Genomic DNA, 26,489 nt, shown 5'->3' with positions numbered 1-26,489 from the left:
CCATCAGTCTCTGCTTCGCTGACACTGAATCCCAATTCAGGGGCAAACTAAAAACCTTTTTATTTTCTGGCTGCTAATTCCTCCTCCTGTTCATTCGTAATCCTTAGCGCCGGGACACCCCCGTTGGGGGTAGCCGTGCGCTCAACAAATGTCAATAATAATAATAATAATAAAAATAATGAAAGTCTAAAATGCTACAGCCTAGAGGTGGCACACATATATTTGTAAAAAAAAAATGACTCCCTGCAAAAATACTTTGAAAGCAAGACATGGAATGACACCAGAAAGGAAAGCAGAGGTAAGTCCACCAGCTCCTGCATTGTGGACTCATTCCTAGGTGGATGTGCACACGAGCACAGCAAAATGCGGTTACTCAGAATGAGTACAGCCAATAGCTGAAGTGGGCTGACGCATAGCCACATGCTGTGGTGAGTGTAAACAAAATGTGGATGACACATGAACATAGGAATGGATGAAGAGGCCTGAAGCCCGTTGGATGTATACATGTTTTTATGTATTTTCAATGTGATGCCTTTGGGAAAGGTGGCTGGCTACACAACTGAAAATGAAAACATCTATGGACCCATTTATTCGTTAACGCTGCTTGTATTACAGTGGTGTGTGGGGGGGCTCCCTCCCCCCTCCCAATTCTTTCTCTCACATAAACAATTTTAAATATGCGTGTACGTTTGTTTTGGTGGCTAAATAATAGTTTACGTCGAAGTGGACCAACGATTAACTCACACCCCTATTTACTTATGCTTATTCCATTATCGATCTGTTAACTTTTGGTACTCAATCACATGTATCCACCAGTTCTTCTTTTAGATCATCTGTCTATGTATTCATCTGCCCATCAATGTGATCACAAATCTCTATTTGTGATCTGTCTCTCGAGCTATATGTCACTGTTCCCATCTCTGTGTCCCTCTGTATCTTTCTAGCCAATAGTTTACGTCTTCAGTGTAAAACACAAAATAAAATGTTATAATAACCTAAAATACGTTTCCGTGTATACGTTGAAGAGAGAGTTTTCCCGCATGCGGTTTATTGACCGGCCGGAGCCATCGATAAACCCCTGTGTCAGGGCATCACTTCGACCTCGGGGTCAGCAGGTGAACCTGTTATTGGTGCGCCAGGCTCAGGTGACACCGGCCCTTTAAGAACTGCTGATGCTCACTCCTGCCACCGGGGGCGCTGCTGAGCCCGAACCCAGGCTGGAATCTTCGGAGAACCCATCAAAGGCTTACAGGTAGCTGAGAGATCAGACATCTGCTGTCTAATGCACCATGATTGGAGGGGGAGGAGGCGTGTGAGGAGGAGGAGGGGGCACTGGGAAGCCCCCTGCGCTCCCCGGCCCCCGAGGCTTCTGCAGACAGCCTGGGCTTAGAGAGATCTCCTCACGCACCGTTGACAGGGAGCACCGGATCCCTGGCACTGGACCAATTTGCCATCCATCTCGGAGTGTGTGTCAAACGGATTGAGAGGCGGAGGGAACCCTCAGGTGTGGACGGGAGGGACCGAGAAGGGTCAGGCGCTGGCATCCTGTGCACTGCATCGGGCGGCTGGAGGTAAGAGGGCCGGATGGTGGGTGTGCGGAGCCCGTGGGCGAGGGTGGCATTAGAGCCCCCGGCACCCTGGCCGCCAGTGGCTCGGTATCTGGTGGACTGTGGACGAGGGGGGCCGGTCCGAGTGCGCTGCAGTGATTGGTAGCTGCGTGCTGTGGTAAGGATGGCTGCAGCCCTCAGCTGTCAAAGGTTGGGGGTGGGGGGGGGGGGGGGGCGCAGTGTGTGTATGAAGGGTGCACGAGGACGGATGCTCCTGTTTGTACATGTGTGCACGTGAGGAGTGCGCTCCCGTGTGTGTGGCCTCTCATGTCACACGCGAGGCTCTGCTGTGCTGTCTGACCGCTGCATACAACTGAACTGACTGAGTAAGGAAGACTGCTTCCGCCCTGATTAATGCACTCTGCGCGGCAGGGTGCTGTGCGCGGCTGCTCTGCGGGGAGTAGCGCTACTCCGCGGGGGGTGCTGTACTAGGCTGTGTGCGGCGAGGATGGGGCGCTCTTGTTGTGCGGTGTGGTGCACGAAGAGGGCGTCCAAGACCTCTGAGTTCGGCGAGGAGGGGGCTTCTGAGCTGTGCGGGTATGAAGGGTGTGCTCTGAGCTGCGTGCACCATGAGGAGGGGGCTTCTGAGCTGTGCGGGGTATGAAGGGTGTACTCTGAGCTGTGTGCTGCATGAGGAGGGGGCGTATGAGCTGTGCGGGGTATGAAGGGTGCCCCTGAACAGTGTGCTGTATGAGGAGAGGATTTCTGAGCTGTGCGAGGTATGAAGGGGGTGCTCTGAGCTGTGTGCTGCATGAGGAGGGGCCTTCTGAGCTGTGCGAAGTGTGAAGGTTGTGCTGTATTAGGAGGGTGGTACTGAGCTGTGCTGGGCATGAAAGGTGTGCTCCTGAGCTATGTGCTGTCTGAGGAGGGGGCTTCTGAGCTGTGCGGGGTGTGAAGGTTGTGCTGTCTGAGGAGGGGGCTTCAGAGCTTTCTGATGTATTAACCTGTCCCCCGGGTTGTGTAGTGCTTGAGCTGTGAACTGCGTGAGGGGTGTTACTGTACTGTGTGCTCTCTGAGAGGCGGAGCCTGTGAGCTGTGTGTTGTATCGATGGTGCTCTTGAGCTCTGGCCTTGTACGAGGGCGCTCTGGTGCTGTGCTGCACGAGGAGGGCCTTGCTGGTCTCCGCTCTGTTAGAGGGGGGATTCCGAGCTGTGTGTAGTGTGATTGGCTCCTGGGGGTTCTCCTGCGCAGTGAGATGTAAGAGAGGTGCCCCAAGCTGCACGAGGGGAGTCCCAGAGCTGCCTACTGTAGAAGGGGTGCGTGCTCTGAAGTTGTGTGTTGTGTGAGGGGTATCCTAAGCAGTGCATTGTAAGAGGGCTGCTCCTGAGCTGTGTCCGTGCTCCTGAGCTGTGTGCGGTACGCGAGGCCCCCTTGAGCTGTGTGCACTAATCGAACTGTACAAAAATATTTTAGGAACTTTGATCTGGAGGGCAGAGGGGGGTGAGGGGTCCTAAGGGCAGGGCCAGTGGTCGTGGGGTGCTTGCAGCGGCACCAACTCACTGAAGGCAGGGCTGGTGAAGAATCCCAATACTACTGAAAGAGCAAGTGTGTGGATTGGGGGATTCCTGCTTACTGCAAGAGCGAAGTAATATAAGGCTCAATAGTGCATTTTGGAGCACATGTTAGCAAATACATGTCTGAAATGTTCAGTCTGTTATTGTGATGACGTGCACTTGGATCAAGATTCCAAAAGTGAACGAAAGGAGAATACTTTTTCCAGCATAAATATTGTCAGGTAAAACGTGGCAGGAATTGAATGGGAAAATACGGCCATATTCTGAGTTTTGAGGCTCAGAACATGGGAAACCATGTGTTATTTGCATTCTATTCATCATATCGAGTTGTAGAACTCACAATGGGTAGGTAATACCACATCTGATAAATACTGCACCACCGTTTTATTCTAAAGGTTTATTTTGTAAACCAAGCAGTTGTTTTGATTTCATGTGAGTTTTAACTGATTAGCATAGTGTAGCATTCTTATTTCACACTCTCCTGTATCTCAGCAGGTATTGCCACGGTCCGTTTACAAAATGCCATCATTTTTGAGTCAAGAATGAAAAAGTAAATGCTGTGTTAAAAAATGTATTAGCAGCCGCTCAAAGCAGGCTATCTGAAATTTGATATTCTGTCTTTGAAAACATATTATACATTGCTAGACAATCAGGCAAACGCATTTATTAGTTGATAAAGTGAACTCCTTCAAAGTTATGGGGGAGGGGCGCACCCTTAGTTCTAGGGCCACTGGTACAAAGTGCGAAATATTCTGTACATTTTACCTTCAAGTATCTGCACATCTAATATTGGATCTATCGCACAGTGATTATAAACCCATGATTTATGTGTTACACACACATATCTTCATTAAGTGGATTAGCCACTGAGTTGTCACATTGAGCAGACTCTGGCTGGCAGGGTGCAGATATTTCTACAGTAGGTGCATTCACCTACTGAACTTTCTGACTGGAAGTAGAATCTGCAGAAGAGCACTAAAATATGAGGCAGGGTTGACAAAGTCATGCGGCAAGAAAATGCAAATTATACGGCATAATGCACACATTTTTTAAAGTATTACTACATTATTTTGTAATTTCTACACATCGTAATACTATTTGGGCAATGATTTCACCTGAATGGTACCTGTTTAAAAACGAAATACATAAAGAAGCAACTGAACGATGACCAGTTAAACCTTGTGAAGGGCCTTCTACTGCGTGTACACGCGTCACAGCGCTTTTAGTAACTTTTGATCCGTTTGAGTTTGAAAAATTTTTTTCTTGTAAAATTCTGCAAATTATGTAGCAGATGATGGATTATGTGGCAAATAGGGCCGAGCCATAATGACGTGAAAAATGCTGCAACAGTGGAATTGCATAATTTCAGTGGCCCTGCCTACAGGCTAGGCATGTTTTTTTGCAGTCACTCTATTTATCAACCCATTGAACTATGTTGCAACTATTACAGCCGCTGCTATGCAGATTAAACGCATGCTTAAACCATTCAACGCCTGTTCGGAAGTGTTCTTCTAATTTTAATGTTCTCCCCTTTTGATCCTTTCATCTATTTTCCTTTGTTTTTTTCCTAATTTCTCTCTTTTTGTCCTTTTCCCTCTGCCCCATTGCTTTCTCATATACTTCTCAGGTTCTGTACCATTCCTCTTACATTGTACATCTGCTTTCACCTTTCAGCCTTTTTGCGTTTTCTGAATTTTCTTTTTCTTTTTGTGTTTTTCATTCCTTTTTCGGCTTTTCCAGTTTAGCTTACTTGCAAACTTCTCCAGGCCACCAAGGTACCTTTAGTGCACTTGAAATCAAAGGACACACCTAAAAGTAGAACAGTATCCCATTTGAAATTGGATTGGAAATAGGGGTGAATTTTGTACAAATGTCACAGCTAAAAGCTCTACCAGAACCACAGTGGGGGTTGGAGGTACCATCTATGGGGAAGTGGGGGCAGCAGGGCATGAGTCGGGGGTACACGCGGGTACACGGCGTCCACCCACTCTTTTCACAGGGTGGACACCGTCCCCCCTAACAAGAAGTTGGGCCCCACAGAAATAAGTTGAACTTGTCCCAGTGTCATTTTCAGACACCGGCACACGTTCAGCAGCTCCAGCACATTGTCTGCTTTTCATTGTCGTCAGCAATGTGCAGACAGTAATGGGGCTTTTTAGGTCTCGCCTGAGCCAGCGCATGCGCTGATTCACATTTAGTTAATGGGTTTTTAAAGTGCTACCAGAGGCTTTTCCTGGCCTGAAGCTTGCGGATACGCACGCCTGCACTCGCGCACCCACAATCTGTCATTCCTCCGTCATGGCTAATAAAGCCTTACAGCGCTCTCCCAAGCACCTCGCTCTGCCCCTCCCCCACCACAGAGCGCGTCCCTGCGAAAACTTTCGCTTTCACGGCCACAAGGCCAATGCTTGTTATATATTTTTTTAATACTTTTTATACTTTAGGCGTTGTGCTCTACTACTTTTGTGGTCGGATATTCACATCTGACAAAACACAACAGCTCTGGAAATGTCCGTAGCAATGTTACAACAACACGCAGTGTGCCAGATCATGTATGCGTAATAGTGCAGTAAAAATGTAAAAATCATAGCAGGGGATTGGTTAAGTCCCGAACCACCAAGGTTCGAAGTTTGGAAAGCGAAAATGTACAGATTAGCTAGTTTGGAATCTAGTTTATATTCAGTTAAGGGGACAAGGAAACAGAAATTAGGGCTAAAGATATGGGACCTATTTGTAACACATATGAACTCCTGAATGGGATGACTATTTGATTTATATATGTAATTTTTGTTTATTATCCTGGGTATATGAGTATTCATTGGTCACTGTAGAGTATGAGTTGTCAATATTTTTGAAATTTGTTTTTGATTGTATTAACTCTCTTTGGGAATCAACTATTGTACTCATTGATTCAATGTTTACCATGGTATCTTTATATGATGTGTCCGAAAGTGTGGGAAAAAAAGAAATTGTTTTTTTTTTAAATGTAAAAATCCTGTCACTGCACCTCACGAGGAAGCTGTCCCACAACAAATAACTTGTTTTCAGTGACTGTCTTTCGGACCGTATACAAAATGTTGTATAATTCAATCACTAGTTTTACTTTCGCTCTTACAATGCATTTAAGTAACCCACCAGCTGTAACAAAGTTAACTGCCCAGACTGCTAAAACTGCGCCTATGCACTGCGGTCAGGGATGTGGAATTTAATCAAATATCTACTTGTCCATGGGGGAAGTTGCTTCATAAATCTACTTGTCCTGTAACAAAACCCACTTGTCCCTTTAGTGCCATGAAATGTGGCAACAGATTATGGCAGCAATCTCATTATAAAAGAGCACTAATATAACCTCACTGATTATGCCAGGGCTCATATAGTAGGATTTGAATACCAGCAATTATCTGATGTTGCCGGGTGTCTGCAGATCTACAAACTGGGGCTGAAGGTAGTGGTTAGCAATAGTTCCAGGGTTAGAATGCCATTTTGAGTCCCCGGACAATGACAGTCGTAAAACGTGTTCTAGGGTTGGGAAAAAAGTGGTTGTAGAGAAAGTGAACGTGCAAACACGCAGTTGACAAATAGTTTTGAGGAGTACGATTTCTAGGCCTACTCCTATAAATTATTTTGAATTCATGAAAGCCGTATTATCTGCACTTAACGCATGGACATATACCATGTGCGCACTTTCAAGACTTTATTTAATAATTGGGTCCCTAATTAGGTCTGGCTTTAACCATGACCTTTTGAAGCACTCTCTCTCTCTCTCTCTCTCTCTCTTTTTCCCTCCCCCCTCTTCACTGTGAGTGACAGCATTCTGCTCTTTCACAAGGAGCATATTAGCACATAAAGTAGTTTTGTTCAGTGCCAGGAAATACTGTGGCAATCTGTTCATTTTGAGACCAAAAACAATTTTTGCTTTTGCCAATGTTTGTTATAATGGCGAGGGCCTAGCAGCTCCCACACCAATAAGGCTTTACAAAAACCATGCCAAAACAAGTCACGCACTGGCATAACCAAAAGTCTGACTAACAATTTCAGACATATGGATTTGCCAATGCTTGTTTATTGTTGTTTCCTATAATCTTATTGAAACTGGTTACACTTAATTTACCATTTTGAATATTTTTGGGAAATACTAGCATGCAGCAACACAGGTTACTAAATAATGCTGCAAAGAAAAGGTTCCTAAACTTTTACAGTACGTTAGCTAACTGTTTTTTTCCTACTTGCATTTTTTTTGTGAACATTTTATTTTGAAAGCAAAGAATCATGAATCTTGCTTTCAAGCTTCTGCTAATATTTGTATCTTATCAGAGAGCATTCTGGGAGCATAATACATAGACTCAAATTGCTATACTTTGAAAATGTGTGTACACATTTTTATATCAGAACCACTGTCAGTAGTGCTGTCGGAGCTAACAATATTTACTTACAGCGCTCACCCTAATAATAAAGGATTTCCATTAATGAACCATGAAAGCAAGTCTGAACAGCATTAACATATGGATACAAATATTACCTTAACTGCAGAGAAATCCCCTTGCCTGATCCATAATGTGGTACTGTAAATTGACAGCTCTGAATTGAGTCTTCACTGCCTCCACTGAGAGCCCACTACTGCCAACCATCACTCAGGTGATCTTCGTGCACCAACCCCTCCCCATTGACAAAGCCAGTAGATCTCCTATTGGTGAGACTTACTGGCATTGCCAATGCTTGTGATTGATTATCAATCCCTGCTTTTAACCCGTGCAGTACAGTAAATCCAGTAGAACTCCTATTGGTGAGTCTTATTGGCATTGCCAATGCTTGTGATTGATTAGCAATCCCTACTAAATTTAAAATGTCCATGTTCTGTACCTGTTTCAATGAAGTGCCTTAGTGCCAAAATACATAACAGGACATATAACAGAACTTGATGTAGCTGTGCAAATAAGCAAATAAGCAAGCTTAAAGTGTCAGTGCTCAGTACTTTTTCCGATAAAGTATCTGACTCATTACAGAGTCAAGCACTAATGATAAACTTTAGTGTCTGAATTTCTTCAGTAGTATTGTCATAAGCCACTAGCAGCAAGTGTATGTGAATACCGCCTGGCAGTATAAATCGCGAATGTGCCAGTGCAAAAAGCACAATAAAGTGCCCATGCTTTTAACCAATTACAATAGACAATCCTGTACTCCTAATCAACCAAGTTCACTGTTTTCATGCAAAAAATGCCAATATTGATGGTAAGCAACCTTGAACATCTAAGTTTGGCAATGACCCGCATATGTTCAGTGCAAACAATTTCACATATCCAAATTAGTGGGGTTTCCTACCACAAAGTACAAGATTTCTCAGTACCAAGAAACATATAATACTTTCTGTGGATAGTTCATTTTATACAGTCCACATTCTCTCCCAGGGCTATATCAAAGGTGCATGTGCAGTTCTGCATCCAGATTTAAGCCTCATGGCTTATCTTTCCCCATCAAAATAAATATATATCTATATCTATTTATCTATATACATATACATATATATATATATATATATATATATATATATATATATATATATATATATATATATATATATATTGTGTGTGCTGTCATCGTTAGGGTTATGTGAACGTAGCCATGTAAAATGTAAATGTATGCGTGTGCATGTGTGCGTAGCCATGTAAATGTATGTGTGTGTATATGTGCATGTGTATATGTGTGTAGACCTCTGGCCGAAACGCGTAGGTCGTCTTTTTGTTACCTGACGCACTTTGCACTTTGCATGGTTGAAACTTAAGGAGAAATGAAAAAAGAGAAAAAGCAAATAAACATGAAGTGAGCAACTTGAACTTACCTGGATTTGCTGTTTGGTGTGCTGCCTTTCTGTGACCCTCTGGGACTTGGTGATTATTGCTGAGGGTCTGCACGGAAAACTTCTTCCATATATACACAGATATACACACACATGTGTGTGTGTGTGTGTGTGTGTATATATATATATATATATATACACACACATATTTACATGGCTGTTCACATAACCCTAACGATGGCAGCACGTTTACCTGCACCCCCATGCCCCCTCCTCCCCACTCTGTTCTCTGATGTGAGCAGGTTGTGACCTCCTCCTGTGCAGCCTGTAGAAGGAGATTAATTAATTAAATTATTCCAGACTTCAGAGCTGCCTGAGAAAGGACAGCATACCTTTCATGGCTGCTTCGCAAGATGACCTGACTTTTTCCCCCAAAACTGGGAGATTTATTTAAATTTAACAAAAGTGTTGGGACAACGGGACAGTCCTCTGAAAACTGGAACTGTCTGGAGAAATCGGGGATGTCTGCTCACCCTACTTATAGCCTGCTGCCGAGGGCTATACCTGTTGTTAAAGACCCTGAACGAGGACCTATAACAAGGGTGATGGTCTTTAACAACCGGGATAGCATGAGTCAGAAGAGCTATAAGCCTTTTAGAACATTTCACCCACTGAGAGTATAATGTTCTAAATTAAAAAGGGAGAAACGGAAAGATAAACATTGGAAGTTTATAGCAGGAGGCTTTTACCAGCCATTTTAAGCCAAAAGCCACTTCATTGTCTTCAGTGGAGCTCTCAACATTCCAGGCTTCTAAGATAGCCTTTTAGCCTGCTGCCAAGGGCTATACCGGTTTTTAAAGGCCCTGAACCAGGGCCTATAACAAGTTTGAGGTCCTTTAACAATAGGTATAGCGCAAGGCAGAAGGGCTATAAGCCTATTAGAACTTTTCACCCACTGAGAGTGGAATTTTCAAAATTAAAAAGGGAGAAACAGAAAGACAAACATTGGAATGTTATAGCAGAAGGCTTACACCTGCCATTATAAGCTGGAAGCCACTTCATTGTCTTCAATGGAGCTCTCAACATTCCAGTGTTCTATATAGCCTTATAGCATACTGCAAAGGGCTATACCGGTTGCTAAAGGCCCTGACCCGGCTTGGGCCTATAAAGAGGGATAGGACCTTTAACAACCGGTATAGCCCGATGCAGAAGAGCTATAAGGCTATTAGAACAATCCACCCACTGAGGGAAGAATGTTCTAAATTAAAAAGGGAGAAACATAAAGACAAACTTTGGAATGTTGGTGCTCCGGGATTATACCAGCCATTATATCCGGAGCTACTCCATTGTCTTCAATGGAGCTCTCAACATTTCAGTGTTCTAATTCTGAGTATGTAGCCCAGGGTTTCAAGGCCGCACAGGCCATGGAATGCAGACACAATGTTTTAGGACTTGTTTACTTGAGAGCCAACTCAGGGACCTCCAGGCAGGTGTTATGTGGTCATGCGGTCTCATGCAAAGGATCAGACATGCGGCACAGTGTTACTCAGGATCTTCTTAGCATTGAGGCCCAGTTTGATGCTGCTACAGGATTTCAGATGAGATTTACCTCTATCACTTGCTGTTTGGGTAGTATCTCCTGAAGATGGCCTAGCTGCTATGCCACAATTTTTACAACAATATTTGCCAGGGGTTTAAAGTAAAGGTGTTGGTGGGACGTGGCACCTTATTATGTGAACCTTCTGGTGGCAAGAATGTAGCTTCCCTGTATGTGAGGGAAGAGAGGTACCAGGCCTGGTAATATTACCTTGGCTATTACAATTCTTAACCATACAGTTTCCTGGGGAGGTTCAGCTTAGGTTTAGGAGGGCTGGATCCAGGTCAGATTTTCAGAGTAACCACTGACTGAGTAAATTATATCCATTTCCATTCATTGTATGTAGATTCAGGTCTGGACTTTGGAACCAAAAGCAGCCCTGGCAAAAATGCCCAAACCAGCCCCTCTCCCTTCATCGCCTTGCACTTTCGCCCTCTTTTCATCCATCCATGCTCGCTCTTCTTTCCACCCTTATTAATCGCTGTCACTCTACCTTCCACCTTTCTACCTCTCCTTCTCTCTCTAGTGAAGCCTCCCCATGCCTGGTGCAGTTAACCTCAGGGAGCTGGGGAAAGTGACAGAGGGACTAGGGGCGGCCCTTGCTTTCAAACCCGCCTCCAAGCGCTCCAGCCCACCGGGGAAATGCCTGGTGGAATAAAGGGCCTGTCCGAAACTGTGTACATGTATTTTATGTGGATATCCTGAAAATGTGGCAGGGGGCCTGCCTAGTTGCATCGCTGCTAGCAGTTCTCCTGGTACAAGGTCTGAAGACTGAAATGTAAACTGCACAACCGTCACTTGCGCCTGTGCTGCATAAGGAGGTGTGCTAACACTGTGATGTGCGTTCTGTTTCAGATGATGTGATGTGCTCTGCTTTGTGGGGCGTGTTGGACGTGCGCTGTAAGGTGTGTGCTGTTAATTTGTTGCATGAAAATGTGTCAGGCCTGTGTTTTATAATGCGATCGCTTTATGAGGTATAAAGCTTTTGTGCTGTACGAGATTGTGTCGCTCCTAAGCCAGAGTATTGCAATACATGTTACAAATGAAGTGTGCTGTGTGATGGTGTGTTGCTTGTGTGCTGTTCACAACATGAGCAATATTACTCCTGTGCTGTGAAGTTTTTGAGGCATTTCTCTCTTGTATTGTGCAAAGGTGGGTGATGCTCCTGTGCAACAATGTGGTGAGTTGCTTTCCTGCTGTACGCAAGGGTGTGTTGCCCATAGGGGGGTGGGTGTAGGGCTGCTGTGCTGCGAGTGGTGCTTTTTAATGAGTTATGGGCTATAAGAGGGGCGGGATGCTCATCTCCTTTATGGGTTTTGCTTGTAAGATGGGCTGTGCCTCTGTTGTATCTGTTCAGTAGCTTTGTATGGGGGTATATTTCACCTGGGTTGTTTCAGCTCCTATGCTGGAAAATACTGTGTTGCTCATAGTTTTTGTACTGTGTAGAGCTGCGTGTTCCTCTTGAGCTATATATTGGTGTGTTGTCGTCTTCTGTATGTACCGTATTGCCTCTATGTATGAGGTCTATTTCTAATGTCCTGCATGAGAGTGTGTATTGGTGATGAGGCGCCTAGTCGTGTTTCTTTGAACTATTCTTCACACTGCGGTCTTTGCTGTCCGTCCTGGCAATCTACGGTAAGGAATCCCCTACGAATGGCTTCTTTGAATTGTAGATCTCTTCTGAAGCATTCATTAGAGATTAATCTCCTCATACAAGATCACAATCTAGACATCTTGTTTTTAACGGAAACATGGCTTACATCAGGCTCAGAGGTGGATATTGTAAGAGCCCTCCCCCCTGGCTTTTTAATCTACTCTCAGAATAGGTCAGTAGGGCGGGGAGGGGGTATTGCCATACTTTACAGGGATTCCTTGGTGTGTAGGGCTCAGAATAGTGGGGTGTTGGACTGTGAGAGCTGTAAGTTCTCTTTCCAGATCTCACCTACGGTGGCGGTGTCTGGGTTATTGGTGTATCGTCCTCCAGGATGCATCGGAAATTTTGTTAATTCCTTGATGGAAACCGTCACGGTCTTGGCTTCCTCGACCACCAATTTTATGATGTTGGGAGACTTCAATCTTCATTTTAATGACCCGGCGGATCGCTTGGCGGCTGACCTCCAATGCGACCTAAAAGTATATGAGGTAGACCTCATTAACTCAGGGGCTACTCATAATAAGGGCCATTTGCTCGATCCGATTTTTACTAACGTTGTTGCTGTGAAAGTCTTACCTCCCTTCCCACTTTCGTGGTCGGACCATCTGTTAATCCCTTTCACCTGGCAAACGGAGGTCACTATTACATCTCCTCCCAGTGTCTGTATCTCTGAAAGTCCTTGGTCGAGGCTGTCGGTTGAAAATTTGACTCTTAAACTTGAAGGTTCCTGTCCCTCCCCTGTCTTGGACCCAGTACTGGCAGATGTGAATCTCAGTAGATGGTTGACCAGCTCACTTGACTCTGTCCTCCCAAAAATATCTGCTGTAAAGAGAGAGAAGAGAATGAGCTCTGCGTCTTGGTATACGCCTGAGTTAAGAACCCTTAGAAAGGGTTGCAAGAAGCTTGAACGTGCCTGGAGGAAGGACTGGGAGGAGACCAGTAAGGCTGAATATCGCTCGGCGATAAGGGCATACAAACTTGCTCTACAGCGCACTAAAGCTCAATTCTTTGAGGAGAGAATTAAGAATGCTTCGAACTCCTCTAGAGAAACCTTTTTAGTGGTTAAGGAGCTTTTGAGGGTTCCCGAGCCGCCCGCAGCCACTGATAATTTAGAAGAAAAATGCAAAGATCTAGCAGACTATTTTCACACAAAAATAGCAAACATCCTAAGTGCCCTGCCCCAGATGAACCAGAGAGCAGAGTCTAGCAGTGAACTAGTTGGACCCCCTGTTTGTTTAGAAGCTTTTGGACCAGTATCTGTGGATGAGGTCCTCAAGGCTCTGGCCACTATTAAGAGTGGCTCACCTTGTGATCCAGTCCCTATGAGGATTTTGAAACAGGTAGGTTCCACCATCGCTAATCCTGTGACCGAGTTGATCAATGCTTCTCTGGCGTCTGGCCTAGTCCCCCCGAACTGGAAGGGAGCAGTAGTAAAAGCCCTTTTGAAAAAGCCCAATTTAGATCCTCTTGACATGGCGAATTACAGGCCCATCTCTTTGCTTCCTGGGCTTAGTAAAATCACGGAAAGGTTGGTGAATCTCCATCTATCACACTTTCTTGAGTCCAATGGCCTGCTGAGAAATTCGCAAACAGGCTTTTGGCCAGGATAGGGCACTGACACCGCCCTACTGGCAGTCGTTGAAGAAGCCAGAAGCATTTTGGATTTGGGAGGATCAGTGGCAGTGATCCTCCTGGACCTCAGTGCAGCTTTTGACACTGTTAACCATCAAGTGTTACTTCAACGGCTGTCAGATGTAGGGGTGACTGGGATGGCATTGAAATGGCTTCAGTCGTTTCTTCGGACCTACCAGGTATGGGAAGGTAGCGCACGATCAGCATCAATCCCCCTCCAACGTGGTGTGCCACAAGGCTCCTCCTTGAGCCCCACATTGTTAAATGTTTATATGGCCCCCTTGGAGGATGTGGTTTCTCCATTTAATATCAAAATCGTGAGCTACGCTGATGATACCCAGTTGGTGGTCTCTCTTTCCCAGTCTGCCGAAAGCCCAGACATGCTGCATTCTTGCATGTCCAAAGTCTACACCTGGATGTGTGAGTCAGCATTAAAGCTGAACGGTTCAAAGACCGACATAATGCTCTTAGGGCATAAAGGTTCTTCACTCCCCTCGACTATCTGGCCCAGTTGTCTGGGCACTCTCCCCAACCCCAAGGAGGAGATGAAGAGTCTCGGGGTATAATTGGAGCAAGATCTCTCCTTCAGGACTCAGGCAAAAAAAACGGCAGGAGTCTGCTTCGGTCTTCTCCGGTCCGTGCGTAAAGTTCTGCCCCTCCTCCCACCGCTATCTAGGAAGTTGCTGATTCAGGGGCTGATTGTATCAAGACTGGATTATAGCAATGCTATCTATCTTGGTGCCCCTGAAGCAACGTTCAACAAACTACAGCAAATTCAAAATGCTGCAGCGCGGTTACTTAAGAACATTCCAATGTCACGGTCGGCTAAACCTGCACTGAGGGAACTGCATTGGTAGCCGGTGCGTGAAAGGGTCAAATTTAAGTCCCTCTGTCTTGCGCACAAAATTCTGCAGGGTAGAGGTCCTCCGGTCCTGAAGAATTTAGTTATACCCTATAAGGCCAATAGAACCCTACGCTCAGACCAGAAACACTGGCTCAAGATCCCCAAAGTTAAAAAGGCATGTACAGGGGGAAGAAGATTCTCAGTGAAAATTGCTGTTCTCTGGAATTTACTCCCCCTGAGTCTGCGTTCTGAGACGTGTCTTCTCCGTTTCCGCAAACTCCTGAAAACACATCTTTTTGTTAACTGCTGACCTTGAGTACATGTGACTGCCACCTCTCTGTTTCTGGAACAAGCGCTGGGATGCTCCAGGGTAACTACGCGCTATATAAGACTTTAAATAAAATAAATAGTAAATAAATAAATATTCTGCATAAGGTTTGAAGTGCTCCTGTGCTAATCACTGTTTTTCTGCTCGTTGGACTATGTGAGGGCGATATTGTGGGTGGTGTTGCTCATGTGCTGTATAAGGTGGCAAGTTATCCCTTTCTTTAAGTGTGTGGTTGTTGCTCCTGTGCTGTATGAGGTGGCAGGTTCACCTGTTTTTTAAAGAGTTTGTGGGAGTTGCTCCTATGCAGTTTGAGGTCGGAGATTCACCTGTTTTGTAAGAGTGTGTGGATTTTGCTCATGTGTAGTTTGAGGTGGCAGGTTCACCTGTTTTGTAATAGTGTGTAGGTGTTGCTCCTGTGCAGTTTGAGGGCAGGTTTCTCTTGGGCTCTAGAAGAGGATGGTGCTTCAGTATTGTATCAAGGGGTGGGTTATTCTTATGCAGAGCACGAGGATGATGGCTTGCTGTTCTTTTTGCAGGATATTTGAGGCTCATATTGTAGGAACATCTAATTTTGCTCCTGTGCTTCATAAAAGGTGTGTTGATTCTCAACAGAGTGTAGGTTTGTACAGCTGTGTGTTGTATTTGTTCCTGCACTGTAGGCAGTTTTTTTGCTTCTAGCTTTCATGAGGGACGGATGTGTTGCTCCTCGTCTTTAAAGAGTGGATTGCTTCTGTAGTGCACAGGGGCCTATGTTACGCCTATGCTTCGTTAGGGGCTGCAGAGTTCCTGGGCTTTACGACGTTGTGTGTTGCTCCATAGTTGTAAGAGTGTCTTGCTCCTATGTTGTCTGAGTAGGACTGGCTGTGGGCTATTTGATGGTTTGTCTTGCTCTTTGGATCTATGAAGTTTCTGCTGCTCATGGTTTGTTTGCTATAACTCATCATAGCATAATGTGTATTTGTAAAGTGCATTCACCCTTGGGTCTCTTGGTTCTGAAATGATGTGTGTATGCGAAGCAGCAGGTTGCTCCTGTGTTTTCTGGAGTCACACTTTGCTTCTGGGATATATGAGGGTGCCGGTATTCCTGTGTAATAAGAGAGCCTGTGTTCTAAAACTGTTTGAGAGAGCAATGCTTCTTTTCCTTGTTAGGCAATGTGGTGCCCTGTGCTTATTGAGGGGGAATGTTTCCTTTTGTCTGTGCCGTATGAGGGATTCTGGTTCTTGGCCCTATGTATGGGGGGTGTTTCACTCGTATGAGGGCATCTGCTGTTCTTTTGCTACATAAGGAGTATTACATAAACTCTGTCTAGTTGTGTTGCTTCTGAGCTGCATGGCGAGGTGTTGCATCTTAGTATGTGTGAGGGGTGCTGCTTCTGTATTGCATAGGGGCATGTGCTGCTCCTGTACTATGTGAGGTGTTGCTTCTGGGTCGTTGTTGTGGGTGCTCCTCTTCTACTGCCTGGTGTTGCTTTTGGGTTGTGTGATGGGGTGCTGTTCCCATACTGCACGAAGGCAGGGGGTGCTCCTGTACTGTATAATAGGTGGTGCTTTTGGGATGTGTTAGATGCACTGCTCCTGTCCTGCACAAGGGATTCCTGTGCTCTTAAACTGTGCAAGAAGTGTTGCTTCTGGAATGTGTGAGTGCTTCTGGAATGTGCGAGCGGTGCTGCTCTTGTACTGCCCTAGCAAAACCAAAGGGGATGATGGACGGAGTGTTGAACAATGCAATCACTCACCCCCAGTCAAAAGATCTGGGTTTAATCCATCATCATTCTTTAGCTCACTCCACCACCCCAGTTCAGACATGGCCATATGCAAATCATTCTGACCCTGTGCCTCATGGGAACAGTCCAGCCCGAACTGCCAAGCCATGACTTCCCTGGACCTGAAAAAAGCATCCTGGGACCGGTTTCTGGCTAATCAGCCGTCCTCAGCCAGGCTAGCTTGAATCCAGGGGCAAAGTGAGCAAGGGACACTGCTGTAACACTTTTCGCCCTAAGTGGGATGGGTATTCCCAGACGTGGGTCCCTTGCTCACTGTGCCACTGGATTCAAGCTAGCCTGGCTGAAGAAGGGTGACAAACCGTGAAACCGGTCCCAGGATGCTTTTTTCCGGTCCAGGGAGGACCTGGCCTGGCAGTTCGGTCTGGACTGTTCCCATGGGGCACAGGGTCAAGACTGATTTGCATATGGCTCGGTCCAAACTGAGGTGGTGTGGGGAAAAGAACGATGATTTTAACCCAGATCTTTTGACTGGGGAGAATGTTTGCATTGTCAGCATTCCGTCCATCATGTGTTTCCTGTAACACTTGTACTGCTCTAGGTCAGGTGGTGTCAGTTACTGTGTGAGATGCTTGCTTCTGGGCTATGTGAAGGGGTGCTGCTCGTGTACGGCGCTAGGGCAGGTGGTGTCAGTTACTGTGTGAGATGCTTGCTTCTGGGCTATGTGAAGGGGTGCTGCTCGTGTACGGCGCTAGGGCAGGTGGTGTCAGTTACTGTGTGAGATGCTTGCTTCTGGGCTATGTGAAGGGGTGCTGCTCGTGTACGGCGCTAGGGCAGGTGGTGTCAGTTACTGTGTGAGATGCTTGCTTCTGGGCTATGTGAAGGGGTGCTGCTCGTGTACGGCGCTAGGGCAGGTGGTGTCAGTTACTGTGTGAGATGCTTGCTTCTGGGCTATGTGAAGGGGTGCTGCTCGTGTACGGCGCTAGGGCAGGTGGTGTCAGTTACTGTGTGAGATGCTTGCTTCTGGGCTATGTGAAGGGGTGCTGCTCGTGTACTGCTCTAGGGCAGGTGGTGTCAGTTACTGTGTGCGATGCTTGCTTCTGGGCTATGTGAAGGGGTGCTGCTCGTGTACGGCGCTAGGGCAGGTGGTGTCAGTTACTGTGTGCGATGCTTGCTTCTGGGCTATGTGAAGGGGTGCTGCTCGTGTACGGCGCTAGGGCAGGTGGTTTTCTTGTACTGTGATATCGGTGCTGCTTCTGGACAGTATGAAAGGGCCCCATATCAGTGTTCAGATGCAGAACTTCTGCAAGCATGGCAGCTTTTAATTCATAGAGGTGAAGTAAACCACTATTCCTTTTAAGAATCCTTCTTTTCTGATTGATGAAGTATTTCGTGACATCTAAGTTATCAATGAGTTCTTGGGAACACCTTATTTGTTAGGTTGGTCCCCTGTCATTCTGTATACGTTGCATCCTGCAACTGGTCCTGGTGAAGACCTTTTTATAAAGGATGTATTGGGTCAAAACGTCGATGGTCTTTGTCATGGTAACATATGAACAGGACACTATACCCCAAAACTTAAAATTAGTCATTGTAGTGTAAGGATTTATTGCTATGTTTGACAACTGATTGCTTGTGAGTCATTTACTTGTGTATTCATTTGGCGCCCCCTACTGTGAGGTGACTTTGTTTCCTTGAATCTGAGGAACTGTGTGTCTGTTTGGAATTTGGATACCTGCCCTGCACAAGTGGTGGTGGTGCTCCAGTACTGTGTAAGAGGTGTTACTTCTTGACTGCGTGGGGGGGGTGGGGGGGGGGGAGGGCTGCTTCTATAGTGCATAGTGTTGCTTCTAGTCGGTATAAAGACCACTGTTCTGTACCACACAAGGGCAGCCTGTGCTCCTGTGCCGCATGATAGGTCTTCCTCCTGTCTGTGCTGCTGTGTGTGCTCTTCCTGTGGGTTGGATGAGGGGGCGTTGTCCCTGTACTGCCTGCCCTGAGGGCCTGTGATGCTCCTATGCCGCATCAGGGGTTTTCCTCCAGCCCGTGCAGCTGCATGGGGGCTGTAAGAGGGGGCGCTGTCCATGTGCTGCCCGAGGGCACGTGCTGCTCCTTTGCTGCATAAGGCGTTTTTTGCTGCAGGCAGGAGAGCAGCCTGTGAGCCTGTGCTGCTGCCTCATGTCTCAGGAAGGGGCTTAGTTTCTGTTTCTTGGCGGAGTGCTGCTTCTGAGCTGCACGAGGACGTGTGGTGCTGTGCCGCACGAGGAGAGGACCTACTACTGCCCCCGTGCTTGTGACGTGTCCACGAGCAGAGCGCCTCGCCTGGAGCTGCAGGCTGGGGCTGTCAGGCCGCTGCCGTGATGGAGATGCGATGACAGACAGACTGACAGCTTCCATCCTACAACCCCCTTGTATGGCAGCGCGAGGGGAGCCTCTCTGGCAAACACATGGCCGGTGTCATTGGCGCTGCGGACACGTCGAGAGCTTCTATTGGGGGGGGGGGGGGGGCGAGGAGGACTGCGAGACTGGAGCATCGATAGGGACGAGGGCTGGGGTGTGGGTGCGTGGCGTGAGAGGGGCTGGGTCTGGATGGAGGAGGGAGGGAGGGAAGGAAGGCGTCAAGAAACACACGGGGCTTCCCTCGCTGACATCACGTGCGTCAGCCAGATGAAAACGTGACTGCGGGAGCTCCGGGCCCGGAATAAAAGCTGGGAAGACGGAAGAGAGCGTCATTTCACGGGCTCGACCCGCAGGGGGCGGGAGACCCTACTGCCCCTGCGCGCCCGTCTACAGCTCGTCGCTTCGTGTCCTACTGCAACAGCGCTGCCCCCGGACAGAGCCCAGCAATACCTTCCACCTGCGCTGCCCCCGGACAGAGCCACCGTCTTAACCCTACGCTGCGAGCCCAACGGGCTCCATCCTACACATGCGCTGTCCCCGTACCGGGCAGGCCCCTATGCCGCACCCACCTTGGGCAGAGCCCCAGCTGTTCCTGCCCCATCCATACTACCTCAGGCAGCATAGCTGCTAAGTTTTCAGTTTACTCATGTATTACATTTTCAGGGTTTTAGTATGACATTGTGTGACATTTCAGTGCCTTTCGTACGACACTTTAAGTGGCACTTTATCAGTGCTCTGCAGTCTGATAAATGACAGAAACTGGCTTCTTCTGTTCATTGTGAATGAAAAGGACCCTCTGCAGTGTTCCTGAAGTGCTCACACTTGCATGAATGCAAAGTACTTTTGGATAAAAAAAACCAGGACTGGTGGAAGGAGACAGAACCCGTGCCTGGCAGTTGCGTTATGGGACTACCACTTCTCCCTGTCTTGCGCACACACTTTATGACACATGCTGATTGATGGGAGCTAGGCTTTGTTTCTGTCCAGTGATATCGAGTGAGTAATGCATCCTATAGACAGACAGAAGGGATGTCACAGATTGCGCCTGGCTGCCGTGTATTCAACTCTAGGTCACTCGTTCTAGCCCTGGCTGTGGCCCTCCTGCTGAGCCTGCCAAAGGGGATACCTTGTGTCGGATACGTTGAATGTCAGTAATCAGCACTTTTTAGACTTCAGTGAAGGAGAACTGTAGAAAGATCCGTTAAGTTTCTACAAAGATAGGAATGTGAATGACGTTAGATGGAGTATGTCATTAGGAAAGGTGAGGATGGCTTTCACTTCAGAATCAATAGTGATGCGTTTCACTCACTTTATAGAGATTGATTTACTTCAAGCAAACCAGAGAGTGCTGTGTGCCATTGATCCCAGGCGGGAGGAGATGTGTAACTTACAAGTGCACTGTTTTCAACTACTGCATAAGGTGGCAACATGGTTATGTAGCTGCAGGTGCTCCCATCATGTGTGCCACCGTGCGACAGACGCAGTTTATGTATATTAAAAAACAAAGCGCTGTGAAACGGGCTTTCAGAACTTGGGAAGATTTTTTACCCATCTTTCCTATAAAAGGGGGCTGACCTCTCGCCGCGTGAATCCCACCCTCTCCAGCTCCCCCGACAGACCCTACAGTCCCCCAGCAGCGGCTCCTCCGTTAAGGCGGGGGAGCGTCGCCCCGCCTGTTGCAAGCGCAGCAAGTACACACAGAATAATAAAATGGTCATTACCGGGCGCGGTAGCGCAAGCGTGATGGTGGGGCCGGGGCAGATAGAATCCTGCATATTGCAGGATGACTAGACTGATTCAAAGCTCAGTGCGCATGACAGATTGGCCTGCTGTTTACAGCTGGCCAATCTGTCATGCGCACTTAAGAGCCTGAAATCCCAGTGCTGTAAAAAAGCTGAAGCATTGCAGAACCAGGCCTCCAGCCTCAAAAGAGCGCTGGGTTAGCCTGCTCCAGAAGGATTGGTCGGATTTACACGCAGGATGTAAGCCAGCTTCCTTTCCTGCTGGTTTTCGTCTGGAGAGGTGAAAGACAACATATTGGTGAGTTTTACAGCGAGCCGCACCCCACCGATTTTTAGGTCTCGCCTGAGCCAATGCACTTGCGAATTGCTCCGGCGAGATTATAGTAAGCGGAAAAGAAACGTCTACCAAAATGGCTGCGGATCGCTTACAGTTCATGTGATCTATGCGTGTGCACAGAGCCAGCCACATAACACACCACCATTTGTCTGTGCCTCAGCATCAGACTTCAAAGGCTGCTGCTCCCTGCATCAGACTTCAAAGGAATGCGCTCCCGCTCCCCCTTCCCTCCCCCACAGTAATACCAAGAGCTTGTTTCTGGACGAAAATGAAAGCCTACCGTGCTTGTTTACAGTAGCCTTGCTCCTCAAATACTGTTGCTGTGTTGCCATCTCTCTAGGGACACTCGGGTTGAAAACACTGGACTTGCTAGCTGCAATGCTACATCCACTATGCTTTGCCTCTAGACACGTTGATCCCTCGCAGACTGTGCTGACTCTGCCCCTCCTGATTCTGAAACTGACCAAGGCAGTCACCACACAGTCTCTTCTCTCTGTCTTATGATGTCTGCCCTGCCACCATTTACTTCGGATCCTCACCCTCACACCTCCTCACCCTCACACACCCTCACACCCTCTCACCCTCACACACCCTCACACACCCTCACACACCCTCACACCCTCACACACCCTCACACACCCTCACTCACCCTCACCCACCCTCACTCACCCTCACTCACCCTCGCACCCTCACTCACCCTCGCACCCTCACCCCCCTCACCCTCACAACCCTCTCACCCTCACAACCCTCTCACCCTCACTCACCTTCCCCCTTACACCCACACACCCTCACACACCCCCTCACCCTCACACACCCTCACCCTCACCCCTGTCACCCTCCTTCACCCTCACACCCCTCACCCTCACACACCCTCACACACCCTTACTCACCCTCACACCCTCACCCACCCTCACACACCCTCACTCACCCCTCACCCTCACAACCCTCACTCACCCTCACCCCCTCTCACACCCTCACCCTCACACACCACATCACTCAGGAACACCACCACATCACTCAGGAACACCACCACATCACTCAGGGACACTACCACATCACTCAGGGACACTACCACATCACTCAGGGGCACCACCACATCACTCAGGGACACCACCACATCACTCAGGGACACCACCACATCACTCAGGGACACCACCACATCACTCAGGGACACCACCACATCACTCAGGAACACCACCACATCACTCAGGAACACCACCACATCACTCAGGGGCACCACCACATCACTGAGGGTCACCACCACATCACTCAGTGACACCACCACATCACTCTGGGACACCACCACATCACTCGGGGACACCACCACATCACTCAGGAACACCCCCACATCACTCAGGAACACCCCCACATCACTCAGGGACACTACCACATCACTCGGGGACACTACCACATCACTCGGGGACACCACCACATCACTCGGGGACACCACCACATACTCGGGGACACCACCACATACTCGGGGACACCACCACATCACTCGGGGACACCAGCACATCACTCTGGGACACCACCACATCACTCTGGGACACCACCACATCACTCAGCTCAACCACATCATCACTCAGCACCACAATATCATCACTCAGCACCACAACAGCACTGCCCTTGCTTGCTACCAACAAGCATTGCCATAGCCATTGGACTCGCATTAGGAAAGTGTAAGCTATTGGCTTTGTGATGACAATGCTATTCATTTATGTATTTTCAAAGCCAACACATATTAAAAAAAATTGTCATTTACAATACCAATAGCTCACACTTTCCTAATGCGAGACCTATTGCATTGCAAATGCTTGTTAAAGTTGTTAGCTGCCCGAGTCCCACTACACTAATGCAAACCACCATGGAAGAATGCAGTCTTCTACTGATCCCAGTGCTAGATGCACATGCTCGAATCTTGTGACCTATCACAGTACATAAAGAAGGAGGGCAGGTCTTGGAATGGTGACTCAGACAGCTGACGAAATCCCACAATGGCTGACACCACCCAACTGTAGAGTCTGCTCAGCGGAGACGATATTGGCACAGTATGTGGCCAGTGGTGTTACAAAGGACCCCACAGCCCCTGCAGAGCAGGGGGGTCTTAGCTCCAGGGGGGCCCCCTCAGCACAGTACTCTGGCCCGAGAGCTCCTGAGTGAGTCTGGAGTTGGGCTTCTTCATGTACTTTGCAGGGGGGGCACCCTAAAGTTTCTTTATGCCACTGCATGTGGCTGCCTCTAACTTGTCAGCTCGTCCTGCACACAACAACAACAAGTGAGGAGGGTCTAAGGGCAAGTTTACCGACCAACCAGATATACGCCCCTAACACAATCTATCACAACAATTGATATCTGGGGGTCAGAAAAAGAAAAGAAAGTTTTGACAGTAGGATCCACTATACCAGACAGTAACAGTGAGAAATAATAAAAGAGTGGTCGAGTCAAGACTCAAGGGTACCAGGAGGGAAATATTGTTCCCATCAGAAGCCACACTGTACCGCCCTTATTATCATCATATGGGATCTCCTTACCCAGGAGGCAAGACGGCCGGTAAACATTACCGTGACCGAGATGTAATATGAGGTATGAGAGCAGAACAGAGAAGTGTGGTAGTGGCTGCTGAAAAAAAAAAAAAAAAAAAAAAAATAATAATAATAAGGGCGGTACAGTGTGGCTTCTGATGGGAACAATATTTCCCTCCTGGTACCCTTGAGTTTTGACTCGACCACTCTTTTATTATTTCTCACTGTTACTGTCTGGTATAGTGGATCCTACTGTCAAAACTTTCTTTTCTTTTTCTGACCCCCAGATATCAATTGTTGTGATAGCTCGTCCTGCACGCCACTGCATCTCACAGCACACAGTTACAAGAGAGCATTTTTTGAGTGACGATTTACTTCAATGCATTAACGTGGGGACATTAATACATTGGGGTATGTAAACCCCCTGATGAGTGACACTTGGCAGGTCTGATGCAGAGTCCAGCAGTCCTTTCCCAACCACACAGAGCAGGGCCGGACTGGCCATAGCGGGCACCGGCAATCCCCCGGTGCACTGCACGGGTGGGGGTGGGGGTTTTGGGCCCCTGGGGGCCGTATTTGTTACAGGGCCGTTTTTGCAGCATAGCTGCAAAATCGGTCCTGTACCAACATCAGCCGAAAACCAGCCCGGCAAAGAGCTCGGCGGCACCTCCAACCCCCTGAGTGGGGAGGGGAGGGGGGGGGGGCGGCCGAGCACTTTACCGGGGCCGGCTGTGGTCCCCAGTCCGGCCCTGACACAGAGCCCCAGGGCCGAGAGAGCCAGGCGCATCATCTCAGGCTGCTTACCTCGAGCTGGGACACAGCACTGTCATAGGAGCCCTGTCTCAAGCAGCACATCTAGGGATTAGTCAATTGATCTGCCTGATGCTAATGAGTAAAAGTACTAATGTGACAGATAGTACTGTCAGTTATCTCCTAATATTAACAATAAAACTAATGATAGTAATGTAATAATATTGATCAGTATTAATTGATAATATTGATTGTAGTTAGGATGCTCCTCTCCTAGACCTACTGTGACCATACTGAATGATGTTCTCTTTATACATGCTTGAAAATGGTGATAAAGAGATATATAAAAAAGAAGAATATTGACTAGTATAGCATCGCAAAGTAGTCATAATAGTAATACATATTTGCGAATACAATACCAATTTCACCACGAGTATAATAGCAATAATAATGATATCAATAATAACAACAATAGTAATACTAACTATTATTATTATTGTTGTTGTTGTTATTACCAATAATAATAATTATTATTTTTGGTGGTGCTGATATTAATTTGCTTGAGCTTTCTGAAAAAAACATTTGAGTTGAAATGTTAAAGTGGGTGAAAGTCTTTGTAGCTACATTTAAAAAAAAATAATAATAGAAAAAAATGTAATTTTAAAAATATCTTTTTATAGAGCTGGTAAGCAGCAGTGCATTGAATTTCCACGCTTCTTCATATTTAGGTCTGGCCCAGAGAAAGCTTTGGCTCTTTCTCCAGCTTCTTGTAATAAAAAGAAAATCATAAATAAAATATAAATATACATGGAGGTCTTTGGGCCTTGAACTGTCATTCACATTTTACTTCTGCCCACCAACGCATCCAACATTGGGCAGTGGCCCGCCCACTTCAGCCACTGACTCTCTTTCACTTTGAGTGACAGCATTTCATCTGGTCACATGTGGATAGTCATCTAAAAAGAAGCGAACTTCAGTGAAAGGCCTGCTGGGCCAGTACAAACCTTGCCAATGCTTTGTTTCCTTTTTGTTTGTTATCATTTTCTTTACTTTCTTTTAGTCATTCTTGTGTTTTAATCTAGGTCTTCAGGTTACAGTGATTCACATTCTTTTCTTGCTGCAGTGAAAATCATATTTTACAATGATTTGCTTTTAAACTAAAAAAGCTTTCCAATACTTGTTTTGAGTACAACGGCCCTATAGGAAGCACCTGTACTGTTCTGCACAAATTGTACGTGATGGATATATATTTTTATTTATTTTAATTTTTTATCAAAGTATATGGCAATCATGTTTAGGGGCAGTATGCTTTTTTAATTTTAGTGATGTATTATTTCAAAATACATTAAAGAATTGAATTAACCATCACACCAGGTTGCCAGTGCGAGACCTACAAGCTTGGCCAGTGCCTGCGTTTATTGGAAACGGTAATGGCCCTAAAAATATAATATGGTGCAAGCATGGTAATGGCAGTGTTTATTACCCTTATCGGGTCACTGGCAGTAGAGGTTTTGGCTCTCATGGCCGGAGTGAGATCTTAGTCGGTACTTCAGCGTGCTGCTGGCCACTGTTAGCGACAGGGAACCAGCACCGGCTGGCATGGGTAGTGCACCTCAGTAGCTTTGCAGCACTGCATCTCATGGAGCCTGAGTTGAGTGAGAGATGATGTCAGGAAGGTCATCACCAGTGCTTAATTTGTAAAATTATATATACCAGGGCCCTGACAATGAGGCCGCTGTAGCTTGCACCACCCATCGCCCATGCCATCGCTGCCAAAATAACTACTAACCATCTCTCGCACCTGCAAGTGCGACAGTTCAGATTATTAAATTTCCTCAAAGCTAAAGGAATGGCTGGGGAGGCAGGTATTAGTCATTTTTTATGTATATTGCATTTATAAACAATCATTGTTTTGCTCATGTTTAAATTAGGTGAGCAGTGCCACCATGTGGCAGACTGTCATAAGTGTGGTGTTGACAATTAAGCGCCGGTGCCGAGAACTGAAAACCAATTAAGTAGCAATGCTGAGCACCAGAAACCACCTGGT

The 26,489-nt window shown here is 46.9% G+C and overlaps 1 protein-coding gene across 1 annotated transcript in view; it reads left to right on the top strand.

Moving 5' to 3' along the window:
- Positions 1-1,262: 1,262 nt before the first annotated feature.
- AJM1 (apical junction component 1 homolog) overlaps positions 1,263-26,489 on the top strand; it is a 206,023-nt gene continuing 180,796 nt past the window's right edge. Inside the window, exon 1 of the mRNA XM_086921171.1 lies at positions 1,263-1,571. The gene's annotated coding sequence lies outside the window, so the exon portion shown is untranslated. The remainder of the gene's footprint in view (positions 1,572-26,489) is intronic.

The sequence above is a fragment of the Lissotriton vulgaris genome, chromosome 5 (assembly GCF_964263255.1).
Source record: "Lissotriton vulgaris chromosome 5, aLisVul1.2, whole genome shotgun sequence".
NCBI classification, from domain to species: domain Eukaryota; kingdom Metazoa; phylum Chordata; class Amphibia; order Caudata; family Salamandridae; genus Lissotriton; species Lissotriton vulgaris.
The sequence above is the reverse complement of the archived record's forward strand: the minus strand, read 5'-3'. Positions and strand labels throughout refer to the sequence as shown.